General features: G+C 54.1%; 1 protein-coding gene and 1 non-coding gene across 8 annotated transcripts in view; one reads left to right on the plus strand and one right to left on the minus strand.

Annotated features, from left to right (window-relative positions):
• Positions 1–6,689: 6,689 nt before the first annotated feature.
• Positions 6,690–6,759, minus strand: LOC127492887 (small nucleolar RNA SNORD123). Its single transcript, XR_007922715.1, has one exon. It is a non-coding gene; the product is annotated as a small nucleolar RNA SNORD123 (small nucleolar RNA).
• A 2,755-nt stretch (positions 6,760–9,514) lies between these two features.
• Positions 9,515–25,899, plus strand: part of SEMA5A (semaphorin 5A) — a 479,052-nt gene continuing 462,667 nt past the window's right edge. For 2 of the 7 annotated variants that reach the window (XM_070056841.2, XM_070056840.2), the window contains exon 1: positions 9,515–9,656. The gene's annotated coding sequence lies outside the window, so the exon portion shown is untranslated. Of the gene's footprint in view, positions 9,657–9,723; positions 9,879–10,010; positions 10,068–25,899 lie in introns of those variants that run through there. The other 5 variants (XM_070056843.2, XM_070056842.2, XM_070056845.2 and 2 more) reach the window with 4 other exon arrangements.

A 25,899-nucleotide genomic window follows, 5' to 3' on the forward strand; every position in this document is an offset into this window, starting at 1 on the left:
ATTATTTTTAATTGAATTCACATTTGTATTTTCTGATGAACCAAATCACTTGTAGATACTGAATACTTATAGGTAAAAAGATTTTAGTTTTAAAAATCTACTTTTCCGATGGTAGCATTTGTAAAACAAGTTCATTTCTTAAAAAAGTTTATTTTCATCTATTTGAAAGGCAAAGAGAGAGAGAGAGAGAGAGAGAGAGAGAGAGAGAGAAACAGAGAGATACTCCATCCACTGGTTCACACCTCAAATGCCTGCAACAGCCAGGCCTCAGCCAGGCCTCAGCCAGCAGCCTGGAACCATCTGGGTCAACCACGTGGGTGACAAGAGCCCAAGCGCTTGAGCCATTATCCGCTGCTTCCCAAAGTTCATGAGAAGGAACCTGGACAGGAAGTGGAATAGTGGGATTTGAACCAGGCACTCTGATATGTGATGTGCGCATCCTAAGAAGGAGCTTAACCCACTGTGCCACAACACTTGCCCACCCAGCTTCTTTTAATTGATGTCTTCCTCTTATTTTATTTTCCATATTTAAATTATTTGAGGTTAGGCTGGCGCCGCGGCTCACTAGGCTAATCCTCCGCCTGCGGCACCGGCACACCGGGTTCTAGTCCCTGTTGGGGCACCGGATTCTGTCCCGGTTGCTCCTCTTCCAGGCCAGCTCTCTGCTGTGGCCCGGGAGTACAGTGGAGGATGGCCCAAGTGCTTGGGCCCTGCACCCCATGGGAGACCAGGAGAAGCACCTGGCTCCTGCCATCAGATCAGCACGGTGCGCCGGTCGTAGCGGCCATTGTGGGGGGGGGGGGGACCAATGGAAGGAAGACCTTTCTCTCTGTCTCTCTCTCTAACTCTTCCTGTCAAAAAAAATTATTTGAGGAGCAGAGAGACGAAGAACTCCCATCTGCTGGTCCACCGTTTAGCCACTGTAGCTGGGCAGCCGGGGTTTCAGCGGGCTGTCCGTCTGGAAGGTATTGGAGATGAACCTTGGTGGCATCCTAGAGGTGACAGCTCTGCAGGTGCACAGAGGGCACGCCCCGTGGAGGCCTGGCTGCTTGCACCAAAGACGGCCTCCGGGAGCCTCAGGGCCAGGCAGAGCTGTCACAGCAGGCGAGTCGGGAGCAGTGCGGCCTGCCACACAGAGGTGCCCCTCCTGCCGTGCTCTGAGGAGCTACGGGGGCAGGGCCACTCCAAGTCTTCAGACCGTGGCTGGATCTCAGGAGCTCCTACCCAGCCTGAGCTCCCGGCGCCCAGCTGGAGGGCGTCTGCCCCGGATGAATCGTGCACCACACGGGCCTCAGCCATCTGTGCCACAGATGGGACTCAGAAGAGTCCAGACCCAGACTTTGAAGTCTGCTTGCACAACTTATGACTTGCGAGGCTCATGGGATGAAACGAATTTATTCTGTATGTGAGGAAGATGTGAACTCTGGGGGTCGGGGGAAGAGAGTGCTAACGTCGCAATGAGTGTGTCTCTGTGAAGATTTGCACTTCCACAGGGCGACAGTGTTAAGAGGTGGGGCCCTTAGGGGGAGGTCTGTTCCCTCGTGAGCGGGATCAGCAACCTTATCAAAGGGTCGGGGGTGGGGGGGAACCAGTCACCAGTCAGCCTCCTTGCCTAACCCTAACCCTAACCCTAACCCTAACCCTAACCCTTCAGCCTCCCTGCTGTGGGAGGCAGCAAGTTGCCAGCTTGGAAGCCATGGCTGAGCCCTCCCCATTCCCATAGCCTGCCAGGGCCTTGAAGTATGTGTTGTGTGCAGATGACTGGGTTGAAGGTGTTCTGTGATAGCAGACCCGAGAGGTCTCACACAGTACCCATCGCTGTTCTTTTGCAAGAACGAGCACCACACCCTCGACGTCTGTGTTGGGTCAGTACTCCCACGCTTCTCTGGGGTCTCGCTCTCAGGCGTCTCAGCAGGGAGCTGGACGGGAAGTGGAGCGGCGGGGACTTGAACTGGCGCCCATATAGGATGCCGTGCTGCAGGCATCGGCTTAACCTGCTGTGCCACAGCCCCAGGCCCTGGGGTCTCACCCTCTTCCTGGTTCCCCCACTTTCTCATTGGACCCTTCTCTATGCAAGTGTCAGCTCAAATGCCTCTCCTGACCCCCCAGATGCTGCACGTCCACTGATGGCATTTACAAGGCTCACGATGACGTCCTTGTGTGCGCCACAGTGGATCCCCACCGCCCTCCACAGGCTGCATCTCCTGATTGGGCAGCCATCCCATCTCCTCTGTGCTGCTCTGCGTTCATGCTTGATAGGCAGCTGTGTGCCTGGCACGTGTGTGCAGCAAGCTTGGGGGAAGGAGGGACAGCGGGGTGAGGGGGTGAGGGGGTGAGGAGGGCTGCAGGGGCCAACACGAGGAGGAGGCGGCTTCAGGAATGTGCCGGCTCTGCAGACGGGATACCCCCATCAGAAGTGCACTCTGGAGGGCGGGAATGACGGCTAAGGTCAATGCAGCCATCCCTCTCGCAGGCTGTGAAGTCTGGGGTTGGGCAAGGGTGGACTGAGACGTGCGCCCCACACGGACCAGGGATTTAGGTGTCTGTTTCCACCACCATCCTTGGCTCATGGCTGACATCCTCAAGATCTGAGATGGTGCTTGGAATCTCAACTCACAGGGGTCGGACAGGAGGGCAAGGAAGCCCATGCCCCACTTGTCGTTTGTAGTTAAGTCTCCTTTTACAAAGCCTTAAACAAAAGGGATATTTGTTTGAAAGGAAGAGTCAGAGTGGAGTGAGAGAGTGAGAGAGCACCTGCTTTCCGAGGTGCATTGGTAGGGTGCTGGATCGGAAGTGGAGCAGCCGGGACTGACTGGCACTCCCACCGGGGATGCTGGTGTCTCAAATGTGGCCTTGATCTGTGCTCCACGATGTCAGCCCCTTTGTGAAGCCTTTCAAGGACTCCCACCTGCCCCCACATTTATGAGTCATAGCTAAGTTCCAGGCGTCACTCAGCTGGAAGTTGCTGACGTGTGTGTGTAGGGGAGGGGGGCTTAATGCTGGGCAGTTTGCAGTTGGACGACGTGGTGGGGATGATGCCATGTGACGAATGACTGCTGCAGACACGAAGACCAGAAATGGGGTGTCGGCACCTTGCTGGGAGATGCCGAGGTTCCTGATTAAGACAAAACTCATGAGGTTTGATGAAGGGGCCAAAGGGTCCTCGTGGGAGGGGCTACAGGGAATTTGAGGACTCTTCTTACTGGTGTGCTTCCAGACACTGTGCCTGCTGGTCCAATGTCACTTAATAGTTTTTTTTTAAAAATATTTATTTTTTTTTTAAGATTTACTTATTTGAAAGTCAGAGTTACACAGAGAGAGGAGAGGCAGGGAGAGAGAGAGGTCTTCCATCTGATAGTTCACACCCCAATTGGCCACAACAGCCAGAGCTGTGCTGATCCGAAGCCAGGAGCTTCTTCCAGGTCTCCCATGTGGGTGCACACGCCGAGGGACTGGGGCCATCTTCTACTGCTTTCCAGGCCATGGCAGAGAGCTGGATCGGAAGTGGAGCAGCTGGGTCTTGAACTGGTGCCCATATGGGATGCCAGTCCCTCAGGCTATAGCGTTAACCTGCTGTGCCACAGCACTGGTCCCTAGATTTATTTATTTGTAAGGCAATGTTACACACACACACACACACACACACGGAGGGAGGGAGGGAGGGGGGAGGGTAAGGGAGGGGGAGAGAGGAAGGGAGAGAGAGAGAGACAGAGACAGAGATAGAATGACTGAATGAATCATCCATTGGCCAAGGTTGGGCCAGGCCAAAGCCAGAACCTTCTGCTGGGTCTCCCTCCTGGGTTGAAGGGGCCCAGGTACTTGTGTCATCCTCCGTTGTTTTTCCTAGGCCATCCCCAGGGAGCTGGATCGGAAGTGGAGCAACCTGGACAGGAACCAGCACCCTTCTGTGATGCCAGCACTGCATGTGGCAGACGTCATGCTTGGCCCTTGTTTAATATTCTTCTCATTGAGCTCAGCGTCACTGTGAGTTGATCTCCTTTGTGCACCTTGAAATAAACTAAGGCAGAGTAATTTATTCTTCCACATCTAAGCAGGACACATAGTATTTTTTAAAAGCTTTATTTATTTGAAATGTACAGTTACAGAGGGAGAGAGGGAGAGAGAAGGAGATCTTCCGTCTTCTAGTTCACTCCCCAAATGGCTGCAATGGCTGGAGCTGGGCTGATCCAAAGCCAAGAGCCAAGAGCTTCTTCCGGGTCTCCCATCTGGGTGCAGGGGCCCAAGCACTTGGGCCATCTTCCACTGCTTTCCCAGGCCAGAGCAGAGAGCTGGATCGGAAGTGGAGCAGCTGGGACTCCAACTGGTGCTCATATGGGATGCCAGCTCTACAGGCAGTGGCTTTACCCGCTATGCTACAGCAGCGACAAATATTACTTTTGAAAAGATATTTCCAAAGGTGTATACTGTGCTTCCCCAGCCCCACTCCCGGCTGTAAGTTTAAGATAGCAGCATATAGAAGACATTGCTTAGGGGTCATCGCTGTGGTGTAGCGGGTTAAGCCACTGCCTGCAGCCTGGCATCCTACATGGGCACCTGTTTGAGTCCTAGCTGTTCTACTTCCAATCCAGCTCCCCGAGAAGCAGTGGAAGATGGCCCAAGTCTTTGGGCCCCTGCACCCTTGGGAGACCCAGAAGAGGTTTCTGGCTTTGGACTGGCCCAGCTCTAGTGGTCATGGCCATTTGGGGAGTGACCCAGCAGGTGGAGGACCTCTCGCTCTCTCTCCCTCTCTGTAACTCTACCTTTCAAGTAAAAGAAATAAATCTTTTTTTAAAAAAAGGACATTGCTTAGTAAGTACCAAACATACCTTGTTTACATGTGCAGGCAGTTCTTTGCTTAGAGACACTCAAGCCACACACAAGCCTCCAAGTCAGAAAATAACACCCAGCGGAGCAGGTGGACGCTCTCTCCGTGCCACAAACCATCTGCGTCTCCTCTAGGCATTCCAAAACTCTCTTAAACTTAGCCTTTTTCCCTCTCCTATCATGCACATAAGACAACTTGGCTTATTTTGAACACACCAATCTTATTTTACGGAAATTGGATTGCTAGAAAATATATCCAGAAACCTAACCAAGAAGATAAACTACTTCCAGATTTCTGGAATACTTTGGTTTTTCTGGGAAGACAGCTGAAGCAAATTACAGTGTTTTATTAATAGGCCCTTACTGGAAGTCTGAAGAATCACTAATTCTCCTGGGTTCACCACGGACAGTGCACCCTGCCTGCTCTCCCTGTTCCTGAGTGAGCCCATCTTCTTGCTCATTGATTTAGTGCTGCAGCTTGGGGCTCTAACCAGGCTGCTCCCTTGACCTTGGCAGTGAGGTGGGGAATGTGCATCTCAGGTGTGACATTCGGAACTCAGGGGGGACTGGCCAGCCTGCACGGGACACCTGCAGTGGCAAAGCTCTCCTCTCGGTCAGACCTGGAGGGCCCTGTGTAGAAACCCATGCTTCCAGGAAGGGCCAGTGAGGGTTCCTACAGGACACAGGATGGCCGCAGGCTCAGGACAGCCACCTGCTGTGCTTTGTGCTATGTCCACTTCCGCTCGGTCTCCTAGCCACGACCTCTTTATCCAATCTGTCTCTGCATTGCTTTTTTTTTTTTTTTTCCTCTTTAACTTAATAGTGCTGGTCTGCTTATTCTGCCAAGGAAGTAGACTACAGGGGGCTGGCTCTGGGGTAAAGGAACCCTAAAGCAGCTTTGGCAAAACTCAAGTGACCGAAGTAGGAGCTGAGAGCTAGCCTGGAACCACCCCTAGTTCAAGATTCTCCATCTCCCAGTCTTTGGAAACCATCACAATGTCACCTGTAGCCACCATCGTGGGTCTTGCAAATACTTTAAAGGAAGAAAAGCAACACCAGCCATCTCAGTGAGTGGCACGCCTCAATCAAACGCCACAGCTTCACGCCAGTATTTTACTGTGTTAGGAAAATAACTCTGGGCTGGTGCTGTGGTGTAGTAGGCTTAGCCTCTGCCTGTGGCGCCGGCATCCCATATCTGAGCTGGTTAAGTTTCTAGGCTGCTCCTCTTCCTATCCAGCTCTCTGTTGTGGCCTGGTAAAGCAATGGAGGGTGGCCCAAGTGCTCTGGCCCCTGCACCCATATGGGAGACCTGGAAGAAGCTCCTGGCTCCTGATCTGCCCAGCTGTGGCCGTTGTGGCCATTTGGGGAGTGAACCAGCAGATGGAAGAGCTCCCTCTCTCCACCTGTCTGTAACTCTACCTCTCAAATAAATAAATCAAATCTTATAACAAACAAACAAACAAACAAACAGCTGATAGGGTTGATCAGAAGATCTGGCAGTTTTTTAAGTTCTTAAATGCCATGGGTCTAAAACAAGCAAACCACCAGGGAAAAGCAGAGACCACACGTGGGTGATGACTAATGCGTCACTCGGCTCACTTGTAGAAACAGTCAGTTAGAGTGCATGTCAAGAAGCTGAGGTTGTTCCTAATGTTAATCTCATCTGGTCCCATTCTTAAAGGCCACGGGTGGTGGGTCCCCTCCAAGGTCACGTGGTCGGCCAGAGCTTCTTCGCCTCTGCCCCTTGGGCTCTTCTCTAGGACGTGGCTGACCCTCAGGCTCTAGGGAGGGAAGACAAGACAAGAGGGCAGCGCCTGGTGAGTTCTGAGACAACGCCGCCCTCCGTACCTCCAGCCAGAAACCGAGGTGAATCAGGAAATGGATGGCCTTTTTCAAGTCACATGAATCAGCCCCCCAGGAGTCATCATCTTCACCGCCACTTTGTGAGCTCCCTTTTCCCTAGAGCACTTCGGGGACAGAGTTTTTATTTGCAGAGGAACTAAACACTGTTTAAAAACAACCCTCTTCCATTTTCCTGTGATAGCAGCAGAACCTTTCATGTGGGCAGCTCCTTAGTGAGCAAAGCCTTTTTAACAGGAAAAAATCATTTAGGAAAGGAAATACTTGTGAATACTTTAGCATAATTTTATTTAACGAGAGCTGACCGAGGCGCTGGCTCCTGGCTGCGGGTCTCCCCTTTCACACAGCCTGTCTCCTTCACCGCCCACACCTGACTCCTCCCCGCCAGCCAGGTTTCAGGGGTGGGTGGGAGCTCTCTAAATGAACAGACTCGCTCAAGAAACGGTCCCCAGATCCGGGGGGCAAAATCCCGTCCTCGTTTTGGGTCCCCTGCACTTTAAGGATGGGCTCTAAGTTGTTATTTGATTTCGTTCCCTGCTTATTAGCAATTTGCGGCTCATTATCAGCAAAATGTCTTTTAATGATGCTTCAATGCGGCTGTAAAGAGTAGCACTAGCCCCCCTTCCCCCAGGTACTTAATTTATCCAGTTAAATGCCTTATCAGCCCTCCTTGGTTATGCCACAGAAGGCTATTTTCTTCCCACTGCTCTGCCTTGCATGCCAAGAGTTGTTATTTATTATTTACTCTTTTGAAGTGCTAACTGTTAAGCACACGTTGGGAGGCAAGAACAGGGTTGGCTGAATACATTTGGGTCCTCATTTCTGTCTCCCCTGCCCTGGCCGCACAGGTCCTGGAAGGCAGAGCTGCAAGGTTCCAGCGAAGGCAGTGTTCCCCCGGGCCCGCCCTCTTTCTCCCAGGAGCCTCCGTGCCACGTAGGCAAGAGAAGGAGAATGTCAGGAATGGCGCGAGCGCCCCACGGGCCACGCTCAGACGGGAGCCGCGCTAAGTTTTCCATTCAAGTCCCCAGAAGCCAGCAGCTGCCACCCGCCAGCCTGGCTGCCAGCAAAGTGTCCCCGAGAGGCCGGCCCAGCTACTGAGACTTCCTCCCAGTGAGGACTTGAGCGTCCGAGGCAGCTGGAGCACCAGTGCCCCGACAGGGCACTTGGGGAGGCCCGCGCTTTTGTGGAAACCTGCAGAACTTTGAATTGCTTCATACAAAACCTAGGCCATTTGCGTTTCCACGGCCCTGCTCTTGGGGCTGCGTGGCTCCTGTATGAGTTCTGACACACTCAGGCCAGCAGCTACCCCGAGCTCCAGGGACCCTCGCGGTGCCGGCGGGCCCCACCCAAAGCTGCAGGGGCGCCCGCGTGCGTGGCGCGCGCGGGCATCGGTGCACCCTCGGGGCGGGTTAAGGGGGGGGCACTCATGTGTTTCCTTATGCAGGAGCTCCTGAAAGCCACCCTCTGAGGCTCAGAGGGGGAAAACGGCCCGAGAGACCGCTGCATCCCCGCATGCAGAGGGAAAGGGTCCCGCGCGGCCATCGGGGCACTGGACCCGAATTCTACGCACGCCTCATCTTCCCACTCGCGGTCTGCGCAACTGAAAACCCAGCGAGGCCGACCCCTCCCCACCGTCTCCTTGAGAGGCGCGGGAGCCAAAGTAACAAAGTATGAAATTAAAGGCGTCTTCAATGATGCTTTATTTGCTTTCCAATTCCAGTTTTTTCCATCTGAGTACTTCCTCAACAAGGCCCCAAGAGCCCGGCAAAATGCAACAAGTAGTATCAGTCCCAGGACTGACTGCGTGCCCCTGGGGCTCCGCTCGGCCTCCTGGGCACCCCTGGACCTGCAGCTCCCGTGTGTCCAACGCCCTGATTTAACCTCGCCGACATCGGCCCAAAGTCCCCGGCACCCTCACCCCCAAGTCTCTCCTCCAGCCCCCGCCAAGGAGTTCCCTGCCCGGCACGCAAGGAGCGGGGTGGGGAAATCTCCTAAATACAACATCTCCACCCCTGAGCGCCCCCAGACCCGGATGGCCCCTGCCCACCCTCCACGCGGCTGGATTCGGCCGAGGGGCGCGCACGTACCTGGAGCCGAGGCCGGCGGAGCGGACGCGCCACGTCGCGGGGCTCGGCCCGCGCCGCCTGCAGCCCTTTATACTGCCCCCGCCCCCCACCCCGTGTGGCCACGTCTGAGCCGCGGGACGGGGGCAGGGGGCCTCAGATGGCCTCTGCGGGGCCGGGGAGGGGGCCCCCGGGAAGCGCGCGCTGGGGCCAACTCCAACCAGCGAGGCGGCAGTGGGGCCCCCGGGGTGCAGTGGGGCGCCCCCGCCGCGGAGGGGGTCCCGTCCCAGGCAGAGGCGGGTCGGGGGAGGGGCCCCAGAGGTCAGGCGCGGGGTGGGGCGCTCGGGTTTCACTCGCGCGGGGAGGGGGACGAGGAGGAGGAGGAGGCGCGGCGGCGGGGGCGGGCCGGGGGCGGGGCGAGGCGGCCCCGAGCTGCCCGCCCCGCGCTCCAGCCCGCGCGCCCCGCGCCGCTCTACTCGCCGGGAAGGCGGCGCCGGCGGCGGCTGCTCTCGCTGCGCCCGCTCCCGCGCGCTGCCTCCCGCCGCGGGTGGGCTCCGCAGCCCCCGGCCGGCAGCCGCGACCCCGCGCCTCTCCCCGGCGGGAGGCTGACCGGCGCGCGTGGCTCCCTTCTCCCAGCCGCGGCTCTCCGGTGGAGCTGGCTCGGGCACCCAACTTTGCCATCTCTGCTGCGGTCCCCGCTCAGTTCGAGCCTGCCCCCTCGCCGGCCGGCCGCGAGCCCGGGGACCGTGCGCCTGGCGGCCCCGCGCGTGCCCCCAGCCCGGAGCGCCGCGGGTAGGGGGCGGCGGCGGCTGCCTCGACTTCTCTCGCCCGCTCTGAAGCTTGTCCGGCCGGAAGCTGAGGACGCTCAGGGCGCCCAGGCGCTGGATGCCCGAGCGCGCCCTGCACCTGGTGAGCGACCTCCCTGCCCGGTCCTGCCCGCGCCGGGGGCGGCCGCGGTGGGCTGGGGGCGGGGTGGTGTGGATCTCAGCTGCGGGCACCTGGGCCGGGGACAGCCCAGTGGCTGCGCGTGCAGGATCGGGGCCGCCGTCTGTGCGGGGGCGCCCGCAGTTGGGCTACTGCACGAGCTGGAAGTTTGCGTCCCCGCCTGTGGCGAGCTCCGAGCGTGCAGAGGTAAGCTGCAGGAGTGTCCTGGTGGCCGACGGGCGGTGGACGAGACTGCCCCCCGGCCCGGCGCCCCCGAAAGGCTCCAGGCGGAGGTCCTGCGCGCGCGCGCGCACGCGGCCAGGCTCGCTCAGCCTGGAGCCTGGGGCTGGAGGCCGGGCGCGGGGGGCCTCCTCGCAGCCCTGAGGACTTGGGCAGGTTCGCAGGCTCTCGCGACTGGGGGCTTCGCGCGGCGCAAGTCGGGGGACGGTGGGACTTGGGCGCAACTCGGCGGGGGCGCTTTGGTGAATGAGGGGGCCCCAGGCGCGGGAGGCGGATCCCGGGGAGCCGCCTGCCAGGTGGGCTGCAGCCAGGCAAGGCCGGTCGCGGGAGTCTGCGCCGCTGCACGGCTGGCACTCCCGGGGCTCGGAGTTTCGGGGCCCGAGGCAGATCCGGACCGCGCAGGAACCGTTCCTCCCCGGAGGGTGCGGCGCCCGGCCCAGCGCGGTCCGCTGCGGGCTCGCGGGGCGTTGGCGGGAAGCGCCTTCGCCTCGCGGTCCCAGCCCCGCTCGCTTTGTACCTGGATGCGGCTGCCCGGAGTTGGGATTTAACTTTCCTGCGCCTGCGGCGTTCCGGGGACCCCCGGCAGGGGGCGCTGAGAGCGAGCGCTCGGAGGGCGAGAGGATGGCGACCGGCTGTGGCTCCGCGCTGGCTGGCTGGCTGGCTGGGGTGGGTGGGGGTCCCAGGCTGCACTGAGCGGCACCCGGCCGGTCTGGCAGGAATTCCCTAGTGCGGGAGCTGGGGGCCGATGCGGCGCCTTGCCAGGAGTAGGGACAGGGGACGGGGCGTGCCAACACCAGGGGTGACTGTCGCTCTGACCGCGCAGCTGTGTGCGCTGCTGGCGCCCGCTTCTCCCTGGCAGCACCTTAGCCACACGCCAGGAGCTGCAAATGATTGTTGCGACTACGTTTAAGAAACGCAGTTGTGTGTCACGGTGGGCCAGGAAGGGCAGTGTCCCAGCTGGGAGACGGCAGATCGGTTATAGTTGTGGACTTCTGGTCTTTCGTAAGGAGGCTCAGAAAGAGCAGACAGTGAGAGATTTTCCAGGCTCTAATCAGGGTTGTTGAATTGTTAATTAAGGCCGGTTCCTCTATGCAAGAGAGGGCGGAGCTTAGTAGGTCTAACTTGGAGCCACCAGTTCACCATTACGACTTAACCAGGCACCTTAAGTTTTTTACAACCGCAGCAACTTCGTATTTGTGCTGATGCTTGCCTCCAAGAGAACATGGATTTTTTTTTTTTAAACCCCCAACGATTTCTTTTTCCTTGTTAGTTTTGCATTAAAAAAGGAAACCCAGTTCTGGGTGTGTTTGGTCTACTGGAAACAGATTTGTTTCCTGAACTTTCTAGCCTGTGAAATCTGGGGAGGTAGACGCAGCCTGAGGTCACACTATGTGTTCCTGTGCTTGGACCCGCGGGGCTGTGCCACTGGGGTCTCCTTTTATGTGCTCTCGGCCAAGATGGATGAGGCTAATCCGCGTGTGCTTTTTACGAATTGCACTGTGGCTTATTTGGTTGCTTTAATGGCAAACAGCTGCAAGATCCCTGCTGCGCACAAAGGCTTTGGTCTCCTGGGTGGTACAGCTCGCCTCTGTCCAAAGGAAGTTTTGGAGATGTTCAGAAGTTGGTAAAAATAAACCTGCGTCCTTCCTCCCCTGTGCAAGCGATTCCCTCCCCACGTCTGGAGAGAATGAAACAGAGGCAGTTGCAGCGCTGAGGCTGGGAGGACGCGTGGGCCTCGGGAATGCCATGAATAGAACAGGTTCCTGCAAACTTTTGCATGCGTGTTGGAGGGTTCCTGGGCCGTGGGAAGCCGGCTGCGGATCTGCAACAAGACATTTTGCTCCAAAGTCACTTTCCCCTCTTCCCCCGGGGGCGCATATTCAAACCAACAAACTTCTGTCTGTGTTGTGTACCAGAAAATCAGACGTGGCAGCTCCTTGGGAGTTAGGTGGCTGTTGCTGGTGTCAGAGCGATCGCAGTTTTAATTAACCTGGGAGGCTCTTTGTGGGGATTCCAAATGTCCATTCTTATTGGCCGTAAAGTCACTGAAGTTGAGGCGTTGCTTCTGACACCTATGCAGGAAACTGGGGGAGGAGGAACAGAAGGACTTTGCTGCAGCTCCAGCCAAAGGGATGGCAGCATTCCGTTACATAAACGACTGAACCCGCACTCCAGGGCTAACCAAGATCAGAAACGAATCCCAAGGCAGAGGTTTGGATTACAAATCATATGATGTGCACCATAGAACAAATTAATTAGTTTGCAATAAATGCCATTTTTGTATGCTATTATGTGCAAATATCTGAGAAAAGCGGTCCTACATTCTACATTAAGTCCTCTATAATTCTTGATTCTAAAATTGTACCAAATTTTTCTTTAAAAAAATGCTTCTGAAATTGTTGCTATAGTAACCCCGACACATGGCTTAGGGTATAAATTATAATTCCAAGGTGACATGTTTTTATGTTCAGTACTAAATAATGTTTAAAATGTAAATTACAGTGTCTAACAAATTGAGTTACAACAAAGGGCAAAGTGTCTGATGCAGAACCTTGTACACTAATGCCTCCTTGTGCCTAATTTGTATGGAGAAAGTTAACCATTTCCTGGAATTCTCAAATGACAGCGTCGGAGTTTGGAGCGTGGTAAACTGTCCTGAGTTCTTTGGTAGACAGCACAGATCCATGTTGCCAGTGCCTTTCTTGATTGAGATGCAGAAGTATGGCTGGAGGCGGCTGGGTTTTGGTTTTGCTTTGTTTTTAATCTCTCTGCGGCCCTGCAGAGTTGCTCTGTTGTAGGTAGGGGCTTTCCGCTGTTTCTGACCCCTGCCTGCGTCGGTAGCTTCATGGAGATCGGTTCAGCAAGGGAAGGACCAGCAGTTTGATGAAGAAACTTCTGATATCCACAGTAAAGCATCGTTTATTTCTTTGGTGAATTTTTTGGCTACCAGTTACCCACATACAAAAGTCAATTTCAGATAGCGAGAGAAGATAAAAAACATTGAAAGTGAGCTAGAGCATATGTAGATAAACTTCACCTTCAATGATCCTACCCCAGGGTTGTTGGATTCGGAATTGAAGCCAAACTGGACACAGAAAATGAGAACCCGAGCCAGAAAAGACGGTGGATCCTCAGGGCTTCCTTAGGACAGCCTAGCGTGGCCGCAGTCAGTCTTTGCCACCGTTTCACGGAGTACCGCGAAGCCAGACATCTTCAAAGTCAAGGTATACATCACCTGGGGCATGGCATTTAAAATAGGACCAATGCATCAGTGGGCTCAAGAAAACAGGCATTTTTTTCAAAGGAATTGCTGTTGCTGGTTGAGGAGAGCAAAGGTGGCCACTCTTTATTCCCGCTGCATTTTAACAAGGTGTCGGCCTCCGAGTGGCTCCATTTGAAAGAAGTAAAAACCATTCCACTTTGAGCTCCTTTCCCATCCAGGTACTAAAATTGGTTCCCTGATTAAGGTTGTGAGGGGTGGGGGTCTAGTTAAAAAGAAAATAAAGTTTTAGAGGAAGAATTTTTTTTTTCCTTTTTGGCCATGAACTCGCGAATCTTTTCTTTCTTTCGTTCTTGGTCACTGCGATTCTGACAAATCGGCGAACCTGGAGTTCGTGAGAACGCTGAGGGGCTATTCACTGGAGAAGTTGCATTCCATGTTGCGTCCTTGTGTGCATTTGAGAGTAAATTACATTACGGCAGTAGGTAATTCAGTCGGATACGTGGGATGAGTACCTGGGAGAGCGATGCTGTCACAGCACGTCTACTGGAGAAAGGAGGCCGTATTTGCTGGGATGTGAAATTAAGCAAGTTCTAGGCAAGCGACAGCCGGGACTGCGTGGGGACTACCCGTGCACAGGAAGCGGAGCCTCTGTCAGTTCACGTCTGCCCCACGTTTGGCAAGGATCCGTGAGACACATGTGGAGAGAAAAGCAGAGCCAAGGAAGAACAGAGGAAAAATCCTACTAAGCAATTTCCCATGATTTACATGCAAAATCATAAAATAGCAAGTGCTTGGCTGCCTCTGGTTCTTGTGACTCATAGGAGAGAGGCGCTCCTTGCAGCCCGGAGCTTCATCACGTCTCCCGGAGGGCCCCCACAGATGCCCAGGCCAGCCATCAGAGTCACAGCTGCCCGCCGCTGAGCACCTCGTAAACTGGGTGTGGAGAGGGCACGTCAGAGACCAGGGCCGTTTGTGCTCAGAGATCCTGGACCAAGTGGATTTTGGAGTCATACCTTGCTTCTACGATGCCTTTCTTTTTTCAATTTATTTTTTATTGAAAGTGGAAGGGGAAGGAGGCATGGAGGGAGAGGGAGAGGAAGAGAGAGAGAGAGGTCTTTCATACACCTGAAATACTTGCAACAGCCAGGGCTGGGGCAGGCTGGAGCCAGAAGCTCCATCCTGTTTTCCATGCATGGCAGGGACCCAAGTACTTGAGCCGTCCCCTGCTGCCTCCAGGGGTGTGCGTTAGTTTGGAAGCGCAGGTGGGACTCGATCCCAGGCACTCTGGTATGGGGTGCAGCGTTCCAAGTGGTGGCTGAGCCCTCTGTTGTCCCAATACCCGTCCCTGTGATTCCTTTGTGGGACCTGGATTTAAATTTGGGGTACAAGTGTTTCGGTTGTGAAACTTGAGGATGTTGTCTGTAACCGGGGGCATAAAGCGAAAATTGTTGACTTGCGTGTTAAGCGTTCTCTGTCCTATGGATACTGTCATTAAGACATTGTTCATGGCCAGCGCCGCGGCTCACTAGGCTAATCCTCCGCCTGCGGCAGCAGCACCCCAGGTTCTAGTCCTGGTTGGGGCACCAGTTCTGTCCCGGTTGCCCCTCTTCCAGGCCAGCTCTCTGCTGTGGCCAGGGAGTGCAGTGGAGGATGGCCCAGGTGCTTGGGCCCTGCACCAGCATGGGAGACCAGGAGGAAGCACCTGGCTCTTGGCTTCGGATTGGCGCTGTGCGTTGCGGCCGGCGTGCTGCCCGTAGCGGCCACTTTGGGGGTGAACCAATGGAAAAAGGAAGAGCTTTCTCTCTTTCTCTGTCTAACTCTGGCTGTAAAAAACAAAAAAAACAAAAAAAAACAAAAAAAAACAAAAAAAAAAACATTGTTCATGCTGGTTGACCTAGACGTATAAGCTAAGTAAGAATTTGTTTCTATGAGGGCTCTCACATCAAGCTCTGTGTGTTCTAGCTGTAGACTTGACTTTCTTTCTAAAGTTGGGTGGAATCATGCCCAGGAGCCCACGGTTTCACAGTGGCATGGCCACGGGAGCGGCTTCCTCCTTGAACTGAATGCTTGCCCCTTGGGCTTGCTGGCGTCCTGGGCTAGAGACAAGTCAGCCGTCCAGAGAGGCTGGAACTGGAATGGGTTATGTGGTGGGCGTGGTGACAGTAGCGCAGGTGTCTCTGTGTGACTCGTGGTCTTGCGTAGATCCTTGGTGCGACTGGACTCTCCTGACGGACTTGGAGATGGCCAGAAGTCAGCTGTGGATCAGAACCCACACCCACGCCAGGCCTGTGGCTCCTTGTCCAGCCCATAGCAGGGGGAGGTGAGGACAGGAAGTCTCTGCACAGTGAACAGGGTTTCGGTTCATGAGCAGTGCTTCTGGAATGATCCTGAACAACACATCTCTGCGCTAGGCCGAGGGAGCCAGAGAGAGGTCTGTGCGTTTGGACACAGCGGTCTGAGCACGATTGGCTGCTCGCCCGGGGAGGGTGCCTGACCTGCCACAGTTCTGCCACTTATGTTCCGGATGGGTCTGTGGGCTGGGAGAGTCAGGTGTGACGATGGCTTTGCGAGCAGACTCCACCCAGGGCCCCAGCATCCCCTGGCTGCTGCATCCTTGCCAGCTGCCCGCGCCTTTGCCCGGCTTCCTCCTCCTTCCTGGCTCTGCCTCAGGGCTGGCTGCCCCGAGATCTGGGCTCACATTCCCCCCCTTCAGAGGGCTATGGCACTATGTGAAGGACCAAGTGCTGGGAGAAAATTGTTGAAGAGTGGAATGAACGGGTGTATTTGCCTTGGTGCAGTGCATGCTGGAGACCCACCTGTCGTTTTGTCATGGTGTAGATTTCACCTGGACAGTTTGGAAACACCTAGTGTGCCTGGACTTCAAAGCTTTTTACACCAAAACAGACTTCTTCTGTCCCGTGTTCCACAGCGTCTTCACGTGTCTGCTTAGCATCCTGGCTCCCTTCCCCGTAACCTCCCGTTTTCTCATCACAGCATTTTATATCCCTCTGTCTGCAGTATTCATGCCTACAGTCTCAGCAGACAGATGGGTTGGCAGTGCCCAGCAGCGCCTGGGACGGTGCCTGGCACGCAGGCTGTGCTAGATGAGTGACTGAACAGGGAAGTGCCTGTGTGCAGTATACTGCAATCCAGGGTGCTGGCGAAAGGCCTGCGCTTAAACCAGACCCGCGGGGCTGCGCATGGATGCTTCAGACCCTGTGTTCACGTCCGGAGAGACCTGCCTCACCTCCCTCCAAACTGATTCATTAGCAGTTTTGAAATACAGATGGCTATGTAAGCGGCGTTTGTGTGTGTGTGTGTAGGAAGGTTGAGTACCTTACATATTGTAACGCAGGGCTGTTGGCACACAGACTCAGAAGCTTGTTAAATGAATCCATGACTGTGCTTGACTTGGAAATTAGCACAAAAGCACTTAATGTGTAAGAGAACAGCACAGACATGCATTTCAAGGATGGCCCCCAAATTCCAGGGAACAAGCTGTGTCATTATTATACATTTTCACCTGTTACAGATCTTAGACATAGTGGGGTATTTTCCAAATGTGACAGGTTTTATTATTTTGTTTGTGAGGTCAGGCCAATAAGCCTTGTCGCTTAGATTTATGGATTTAATAAGCCGAAGTAGATGAATGGATGAACAGAATGTGGTATATCCATACAATGGGCTACTGTTTAGCAGCTGCATGCCCTGATGTGTGTAGCCAGTCAGGAAAGCCCACGTGTTGGATGACTGCGTTCATAGAAAAGCAATAGAGAGATCAATGGTTGCCCTGGGCTAGCAGTGTGAACCGCAAGTGGCTGCGGTGGGCAGGCTAGGTCTTTTTGGGATGACGGCAAAGGTCTAAAATGGTACTGTTGACCGGCGAGTGTTTGATCTAGCAGTGGGGATGGCCAGCATCCCATATCAGAGTCCTGGGATTTCACTCCTGGCTCCACTCCTGAATCCAGCTGCCTGCGAATGTGTGCTCTGAGAGGCAGCAGGTGCCGGCTCCAGTCGTTGGGAACCCACCACCCACGTTGGAGAAGCGCATTGTGTTCCTGGCTCCCAGCTTGAGGAGTGAACCGGTGGTTGGCCGTGAGTGCCCCCTCTCTGTCTCTGTCTGCCTCTCAGATTCTATTAATAACAAAAAACAAAATTGGATTGTGGAGATGTTCTGGTAGCTTTGTAAGTTTACTAAAAACCATTGAACTGTACCCTTTCAACGAGTGAATTTTCCGATATGTGTTTTATACTTCCAACAAGGTGTTAAAAAGGGAATCTGGGACATAATCTCTATAAAGTTGAAGAAATCACCAGGGACCGACTCAGAAATCCGGCTCCACTGCTGGGGGTTGCGTTCTGCCTTTCCAGCGCCTACACCGAGCTGAGTGCCGGTCCCGGCTGCCGAGATGCGCAGCGACTCTTTGATGCTGGGACTTCCTTCCTGGGCCTCGTATCAGAGCTCTCATCTCTGTTGTGAACACAGCCAACCCAGGTTGTTTCCGGATGAGACTACAGGACCAAACCAAGCCGGGCAATTAAACTAATCAGCCTGCCCAGTGACTCGGTGTTCGGTGCAACCCAATTCCCAGGCACCCGTGGGAGTGCACGGCGTCTCTGCCAGCTTTGTTGTTTGTGCGCTGAGCTCATGGACATCATTTCGTGGCCTCATCTGAGCTGCAAGATCTGCAACTCCCGGGCAAAGCAGGCAGCTGCCCGCGGGCGGCAAAGTTCCCACGGCTGCTGTTGAGTTCTTGTCCCCTTCCTTAGGACACTTGTTCCAGCCACACCCCATGTCTAAGGACTTAATGATGGGTGCGCCATATCCAGGTCACTTCTAGCTCTTTCTGTCCTGCTTTGGCTCGTCCTGCAGAAGTGCAGAGCTGAGTGGGTTAGGGCTAAAGGGACCCAGAAATCGCCCCTGATTCGCTCGCTCGCTGCCTGCTGTCGCCTGGTGGAAGTGAGTGTTGTTAGCGGTCGCCTCTTGCTTATCGCGATGTCCATCTGCCTCTGCCTCCTGATGCCGTGCATCTCAGCTGCCTGGTGGGCACCTCGCTGTCCCCACACCAGTTGGCTTCCACATGGTGACTCTCCACGGGAGTGTTTGCTTTGGCACAGGCTGTCTCTGCTCCAGATGCAGCCTGCATCTCTGTTCGTAAGAAGTATTTATATCCAGTCCTGGGATGTTTCGGGCAGGTGTTTCACAGCACCTCATTTCTTCATTCCTCGTAGTGGAGGCAAGAATTGAGGTTGATGGAGTTTTAAATCCTGGAGCAGTGGTTTCATGGACCTCTTCCCGGAGTAATTGGACTAGCTCCTCCTGAATTTGCCTCCTCCCGACCATGCAGCCCAGCCTGGAAGCAAATAGAGAGCAACAGTTATAAAATGACTGTGTTTCCCTAGTCCTGATCCTAAATTATTACTCACCCCTCCTGAGTGTGGCGAGTTATTTATGAGATTTCGCTAATATTGCCTACTCCTTATTAAATGGCAAAGGCATGGGCGATTTTTTTTTTCTTTAAATCTTTGATCCCTCGCTGGCTGGTTTCGGTTGGTCCATAAAATACGGTTTAGGTAGGTACATTTTTGTGGTTTCTCTTTGTTTTCTTTCCTTCCCAATCAGTTAATGTTCTCCAGATTTCAAGGCTAGCCAGCTATGCATCCAGCAAAACTTACTGACTAGTTCCAGAGTGGGGAACCAACCTCTTGTGTTCCCTAGGACAGATAGCTGAGTTTTGAAATAGAAGGAATAAAAAAAGACATGCTCTTTGCATTTTAAATCTCGTTTAATCTTAATTTCTGTGGGATGTGAGAACCTGCGTTGATCATAATTGCAGTAACATACAATGCTATGCGTGGAGTTACAGGCAGACCTTGTCCTCAGTGGGGAAGATGCATTAGGCCATGATTTTTCATGTTTGCTTTTTTCCTGTTTTCTTTTCTGAAAAGCATCCAAATGTTGGCATCTTCGGATACTGATATTAGGCACCCTCAACTGTGTAAGATCTTAGCTTTATTGTGTCTGGCTGCTGTGGAGAGGAGGGGCTTCAGTATCACGCCACAGGCCGGCGGGGTGAGTGTGTTCAGCCCCTGGCCTCCGTGGGCACCGCCTGTCTCCTGTCTCTGTTTTGAAGTTTGAAATTGAAGCATCTTTGCTCATGTGTCAGCACAGGAGACCTTGCAACTTCCAGCGAGAAATTGTTGGAAGGCATCCTAGTTCCTTAAGCGTGATATTTCCATGCTGTGATTACAAAAGGGAAACCGTGTCTCGTAGAGCAGGGTCCAGTGCCCAGTTGTCGAGGCATTGCCCAAAGCTGGGTGACCAGATGTCTAATCGGACAGCGGAACTCTGCACTCCAGTCTCCAGACCTTGGGACGGTTCATCTTAACTGTTCTTCAGTGACTCTTCCTCCCTTTATCAGAGAAATTTTTCTTTTCCCCTCTTTATCATTGTCCACCTCAGGTCAGCATCTCTGGTAATCAAACAGCAAACAGTCCTTTTTTTTTTTTTTTTTTTTTTTTTTTTTTTTTTTTTTTTTTACAGGCATAGTTTGAGAGAGAGAGAGAGAGAGAGAGAGAGAGAAAGGTCTTCCTTCCGTTGGTTCACCCCCCCAAATGGCTGCTACGGCCAGCGCTGTGCCAATCCAAAGGCAGGAGGCAGGTGCTTCCTCCTGGTCTCCCATGCAGGTGCAGAGCCCAAGCACTTGGGTCATCCTCCACTGCCCTCCCGGGCCACAGCAGAGAGCTGGACTGGAAGAGGAGAAACTGGGACAGAACCGGTGCCCCAACTGGGACTAGAACCCGGGGTGCCGGTGCAGCAGGTGGAGGATTAGCCTAGTGAGCTGTGGTGCCGGCCATCAAACAGTCTTAATCATGGGGATCCTGCAAAAATCTTGTGGACAGATGGAGTTATTGTGGTGCAAAAACCTGTGAAATCGGGCAAAGGTTTCCTTAATTCGCATTGTTCATGCACAGCCCCTCCCCACTGCAGGGCCTCTGCTCTTTGGCTCCTCCCTCATCAGAGAGGCCTGGCCATACCATCTTCCCCGTGTGTCCTGGGTCTGACTCGGTCTGACTCAGTCTGCCGTCTCTAGGACCCGGCTCCTTGGCTGTGGGGTTCTGAGCTTTGCCAGGGCAGGATTGACAAGTTCTTGTGCCGCTGTCTTGTTCCCGGCTGCTCCATGTCGACTCCTACCCATCAGGCCCCTGTGAGTTGGTGATGACACAGCAGGAACAGAGCGGCTCTCCGACTGCAGCCTGCTCCCGGGGCTGCTGTCCCTGCCCTGGCTACGGGGCCCCTGGGGAGTCTCTGCTCTCCAGTCTGCCTCCTGGTGGGAGGGATCTGGAGCTGTAGGGCTGTGCTTCTCGGCCCGACTCCACCTTCCCCTCCCTAATGGTGGTGCAAGACAAGAGAGTTCCCCTTACCGCCATGTTTATAACAGCTCCGTCCACAATAGGTAAGATATGGGATCCACCTGGACGGCCATCAGCTGTTGGCTGCATCAAGCAAATGTGGTACTTACACATGATGGAATACCCCTTAGCCACGAAGAAGAAGGAAACCCTGCCTTTTGCAACCAAATGGATGCAATTCAAGATCATTAATGTATAGTGAAATAAGAGCCGATATAGACATCACAAGTTTTGTCTGATGTGTGCTAGCTGGTACGTCCGTATAGAAAAAAGTAAGTAAGTGAGGGGAATTGACATCTGGGGAATCGATCTTTGTTTATCGCCCTGGTCTGTTTTCCTGCTGAGCTGATGTCTGTCTACTTCTTTGTTAAACTCTTCATTTTGTGAGCATTAAGCCTTTGACTTATGTTTATGAAAATTAGAAAAGAAAGGAGGAGGGAGGGAAGTTTTGTTATTTTCTTATAAGTGTGTCTGTGGACTACATGAAATCTGGTTTGTTTTTTATTTGACAGGTTAGAGTTACAGACAGAGAGAAAGGTCTTTCTTCCTTTGGTTCACTCCCCAAATGGCCACTACATCGGCACTGTGCCGATCCGAAGCCAGGAGTCGGGTGCTTCCTCCTGGTCTCCCATGGGGTGCAGGGCCCAAGGACCTGGGCCATCCTCCACTGCACTCCCTGGCCACAGCAGAGAGCTGGCCTGGAAGAGGGGCAGCTGGGACTAGAACCCGGCACCCATATGGGATTACGGCACCGCAGGTGGAGGATTAACCAAGTGAGCCACAGCTCTTTAGTAATAATAAATAATAGTAATAAACGGTGTTGTAGGCCAGGTGACAAGACCTGAACCCAGGTGTCGAGAGCATTCCCACTCCACCTGTCTGCTCTCCCCTCCATTTCCTGTGAGCACACACACTTTAAGCCTGTGCTCTTCCGGTGCTTTCTATACCCACGGCTGCCATCCTCACTGTCATCTGTGCAGTGGCCATGGGGGTGGGCTGGAGGGTGGGGGGAGGGGCTCCGAGAGAGCACGGTGAGAGTCCGGGCTGTGTATTTTGGCTGTCGCGACTTTCCCCAAGCAGACGCCCGAGTCAGGACTTGAGCCAAATTTACTTTCCATCTGCCAGCAGTGATGGAATTCCTAGGTCCTATCACCAGCTTGTGAAAAGAGATCATTCAGGGGAGTGCAAGCTGGCAAGTTAGGATTGCAGACTCATTCACTTGAAAGCTCTCGCCCGTCCGCCTGCCTGCCTGCCCACCCGCCCGCCCGCCCGCCAATGGTCTTTAGCTTTGAGTGATTTCCCAGGCCCACCTGCTGAGCTGCTCTCTGCCCAGGTTCATTTTGGTGCAGAGGAAGGCCTGTGGAGGGTATGGCTTTGGGGATCTATTGGGACGCGTCTGAGAGGTGGGGATAACTGGAGGACTTTGCAGTGGCCGCCACTGTCGCCATCCTCGCCCTGCCTGGTCAGATCTCTTTGTAGAACTTTCTGGACTACAGTAAATGGTTGGACTTGAGTTCTTGATGCTACGAACAGGCAAGCGAGTGCGGCAGTCTGTCTGCGCTGTAGTCACGCACGCGTGTCCATCAAAGCCTCTGGAAGACAGCTTTAAAAGGAGGATCATTGATGCGTTCGTGGTTTGCGGAGGTTGACTCAAAAAAATTCGTGCTTGAACTTGGTCCACGGCTAGAGGGAAAGATGGGCTTCCTGCACATGGGGAAGGCAGTGCTGAAGGGGCCGTTCTTCATCCAGTTCCTGGTGGGGAGGAAGTGCGTGACCCGCGTCCACGCAGTCCCGACAGGAATCCTGTCTCATGCCGCAGCTTCAGGCCCGATTCCGGGTGGAGTCGTTGTTTGGGTTGGTGAAGGGGACTAGCAGAGGCTTTAGGGTGAGCCTGGGAGGGAGAGAGTCTGATAAGCATCCTGCATGTGATCCTCCTGACCCCGGATTCCTGGATAATCTTTCAGGAAATCTGTTTTCCTCTTAGTGTGACTTGCTTTACCCTTTCCTCCCAAGAGGGGAGAAGGATGGTTATCCAGAGCTGTGGATGGGGGTGGTGGGGCTTGGGAGTCTCCAGGGTGCCACCTCCTTGCCATGGGGTGGGGGTGCTCGCCCTCTGCCAGCGCCTGCTTCTTTGGGGGCCGGCTGGGATGCACGTGACAGAGGATCTCGCTGAATTGGGGGAGGGTACTGCGCTCCAGAGAACATCGGCCCTGTTGAGGCGTCTCTCGCTCGCCTTTAGATCAAGGCCACGCTGGCCTTCCGAGTCCTGCCGCGGGAGGGACCGTGGTGCTGAATCTTCCGGTCGCCAGGAAGGAAGCTGCAGTTCTGCCCTGGCCGCGGCTGGGCAGCGCGGTCTCCGGTCTTCCTTGTGGTCCATGCGCGGAGGTCAGGGGTTCACTCCCACCATCTGTAATTAAGAGTCCCTTTCATTAGTGGTGGTAACTCACTGACCTTAAAGCAGTTTTGAATTTGCTAAGTACCTTTCAATGGGCTTTTAATTTTTTGTCTTTTAATTAAAAAGTATATGAGGCCCAAACTTCCTGCCTTGAGGTTGTTGGAAGTGGGGAGAAGAAGGGCGGGGTTGGCGGCTGGGCAGAGGCCTGGACAAAGGAAGCAATTAGTGAGCTGTGTCTGGGGGACCCTGGGGGAGGCCTCGGGCCAAGTGGCCTTTGTGGAGTCGTCTTTAATTGTACTTTTGAGGGAACAGAGAGAGTTGGCTACTGGCTTTAATTAAGCCTGCAGGGCTGAACTTATGAAAGCAAATCAAAAGCATTTAGGAGGCTGTTTCCTTGAACGCTTATAGGCTTGCCCCTGTTTATCTCTGCCCCTCTTCAGGTGGGGGTGCCTGTGCTGTTTTTAAAACTCACTGTTCCCACTGACTTTGAGTTGGGCTTCTGCCTGTTGGCTGTTTTGCCCGATAATTGCAGTGTGACCCAAACAGGTTAATGTCAAATATTTAAAAAGGCCCTGGTGAAGGGGGACCTCTATGTCTTTCCTGTCTGTGGGGATAAAAAAATTGCTTAGGTATATTTATGTAATCAAGGAGTTTGGCACACTTCTAGGAATTGGTAGAAAACCGAAGGAATTTGTGTAAAGATGGATTTTGAGGCATGCGTAAAACGTGTGAGATACACATGTTTGACATGCTTTGCTTTTCTGAGCGGTTGGGAGTTTGTTGACTGTTTCCTTTCCCCACCATTAACTTCCACATGATTAATTGGGTTTGTTTAACTGCTTCACATTTAAGTTGAGTGGGGGCTCCAGTAGCATTCTGAAAATACTAGTGACTATTCTGTGTGCACATTTTAGATGGATATTTTATAGCTAAAATAAACAATATGCCTGCTTATACTTAGGAAAAAAAGACATTAGGTTCTCTATTTATAATCGTTTATATTTAACCTGTAGTTCTAGGGTGAAAAATCTATTTACAGAGTCTTATGGACAACCTTAGCGATTCCCTGTCACAAAATCCTACTCCTTTCCTGCATTCCAGGGGAGGAAGCCAACTCCGTAGCTAATGCACAGCCCTGTTGATGGCCAGGAGGCTGAAATGTCCGTGGGGTAGCCGGGCTATTTTTACCAAGTTCAAATGCATCCTGTGGTGGCCGATTTCCAGTGATCCAAAATTAGTTGTGGTATCTTGGACGCCTCCGTGACAAGGACTCCGAGAAATCCTCCTGCCCCACATCTCTGAGTTGTCAGCCCAAATGTCACCCGGGATTGATGGCTCTGGGCACACAGCACATTGGGTGACCTCTGTGCACAGAGTGGTCAGACGCTTTGGAATGAGGCGCTGCCCTAAGTGGACTTGGCGTGACTTGGGGGGCTGTTCCTGGCCAGGAGCCCGTGACAGGCCCCTCCGCACCTCCCAGGGACAGCTGAGATCCTTTTTCCTCTTTTGTTCCCAAGAAGAGAGGGTCAAAGGAGAAGCCTGGTGGAGGCCCCGGGCCGGCTGAAAGGGCTTGGAACTCCCAGGCAGCTTTCAGCAGGGGGTGGTGCGGCCGCTCGGTGCACATGTTGCTCCCAGTGAGACCGGGGACAGAGCACGTTTTCCTGGGGGAACAGAGGCGTTGACGGCTCCCCGAGTCTGGAGCAGTGCTGGGTTACTAACCACGCCCATGGTGTGCGGTCTTCCCCTGCGCTGGCCACTGACGCCGAAGTGTCAGTTCCCCAAAGGTTTTTGCTGCCGTTGGCTTGGGAGTACTGCATAGCTCACAGACGGATGGGCTAATTTTAATAGCTTTATTTAAAAAGCAGAACCTCTTCTGGGCTCTTGATTTACACTGACATAGCATCGACGTGCCTGTGTTGACGCCCGCAGTTCCACAGAATTCCAGGCCCTGCAAGACACTGTGACTCTGTCCAGGTGTCTCTTTGTGTCCAGGCAGGGCCTTCTGTAACCTTTCACGGAGAGCTGGCGGGCTGTGACGTGCTCTAAGATGGGGCTTACATCCGGGGCCCGTGGTGGTTTGGAGCCTTGGTTACTGCAGTCCTGCCCCACTGGAGACCCCAGGGGAAACGGTAGCACTTGGCCTGGCAGGGAGGTGCTGACCTTTGCTGTGGCCGGACCCCAGGACTTGCGCTGGAAGACAAGGTGCAGAGGCCAGAGGTGCTGTCTGCTGTCTCTGTGCCTGCTTTGCAGCTACCTGCATGTTCCCCGTCCGGGCACGGAAGCTCTTTCTCTCCAGTGTCCCTTGGGAGCTTGAACCAGCGATGCAGCTTCCATCCGACGCCAAGGAATCCCTAGACTTGCAGGCCAGGCTCCCTGCAGCCAGAGCAGGAGGGAGGGAGGAAGACGTGGGTGTGTGGACCGTCACAGATAGGAACAGTCCTCACTGTCTCCGTGCCTGGGCAGAGCCCCCTCACCTGCTGGGGCCTAAGGGAGCAGAGAGGTTTGAGGGTGCACACGCAGCCTGCAGGGATGCACACGTGGCACCTATCCAGGGCTCTGGGGAGGGCCTTCCCTCTTGGGCACTGGCTCCTGGCCAGCAGGGCACTCTGGCCGAGGCGAGGCATCAGCAGACGTAGCTCTTGGAGCGGAGTTGGCTGCAGGCTCCCTGAGTGAATCCTGCGCTACCACGGGCATCCTTTGTGGGATCCTGGAGGAGCATGGAGTCCGTCGCCTCCCCATGACTCTCTGCTTGCTGGTCTGAGTCCTGGAAGTGGAGACCTCAGTACGTGATGCACTCGCAGGGCCCCAAACGTGTGATAACGTTTCCCGGGGTCCTCTAGGGACAAACCCGCACAGTCCGCACACACTGCGGGGTGATCTCCTCCAGTGTCTAATGCAGTGCTCCCGGCGTTCGTCATCAAGAAGGGGAGGCCGATCTTTCCAGAAGTTTCAGGATA

Source organism: Oryctolagus cuniculus, chromosome 14 (assembly GCF_051225735.1).
Source record: "Oryctolagus cuniculus isolate XC-2025 breed Fujian yellow rabbit chromosome 14, ASM5122573v1, whole genome shotgun sequence".
NCBI lineage: Eukaryota > Metazoa > Chordata > Mammalia > Lagomorpha > Leporidae > Oryctolagus > Oryctolagus cuniculus.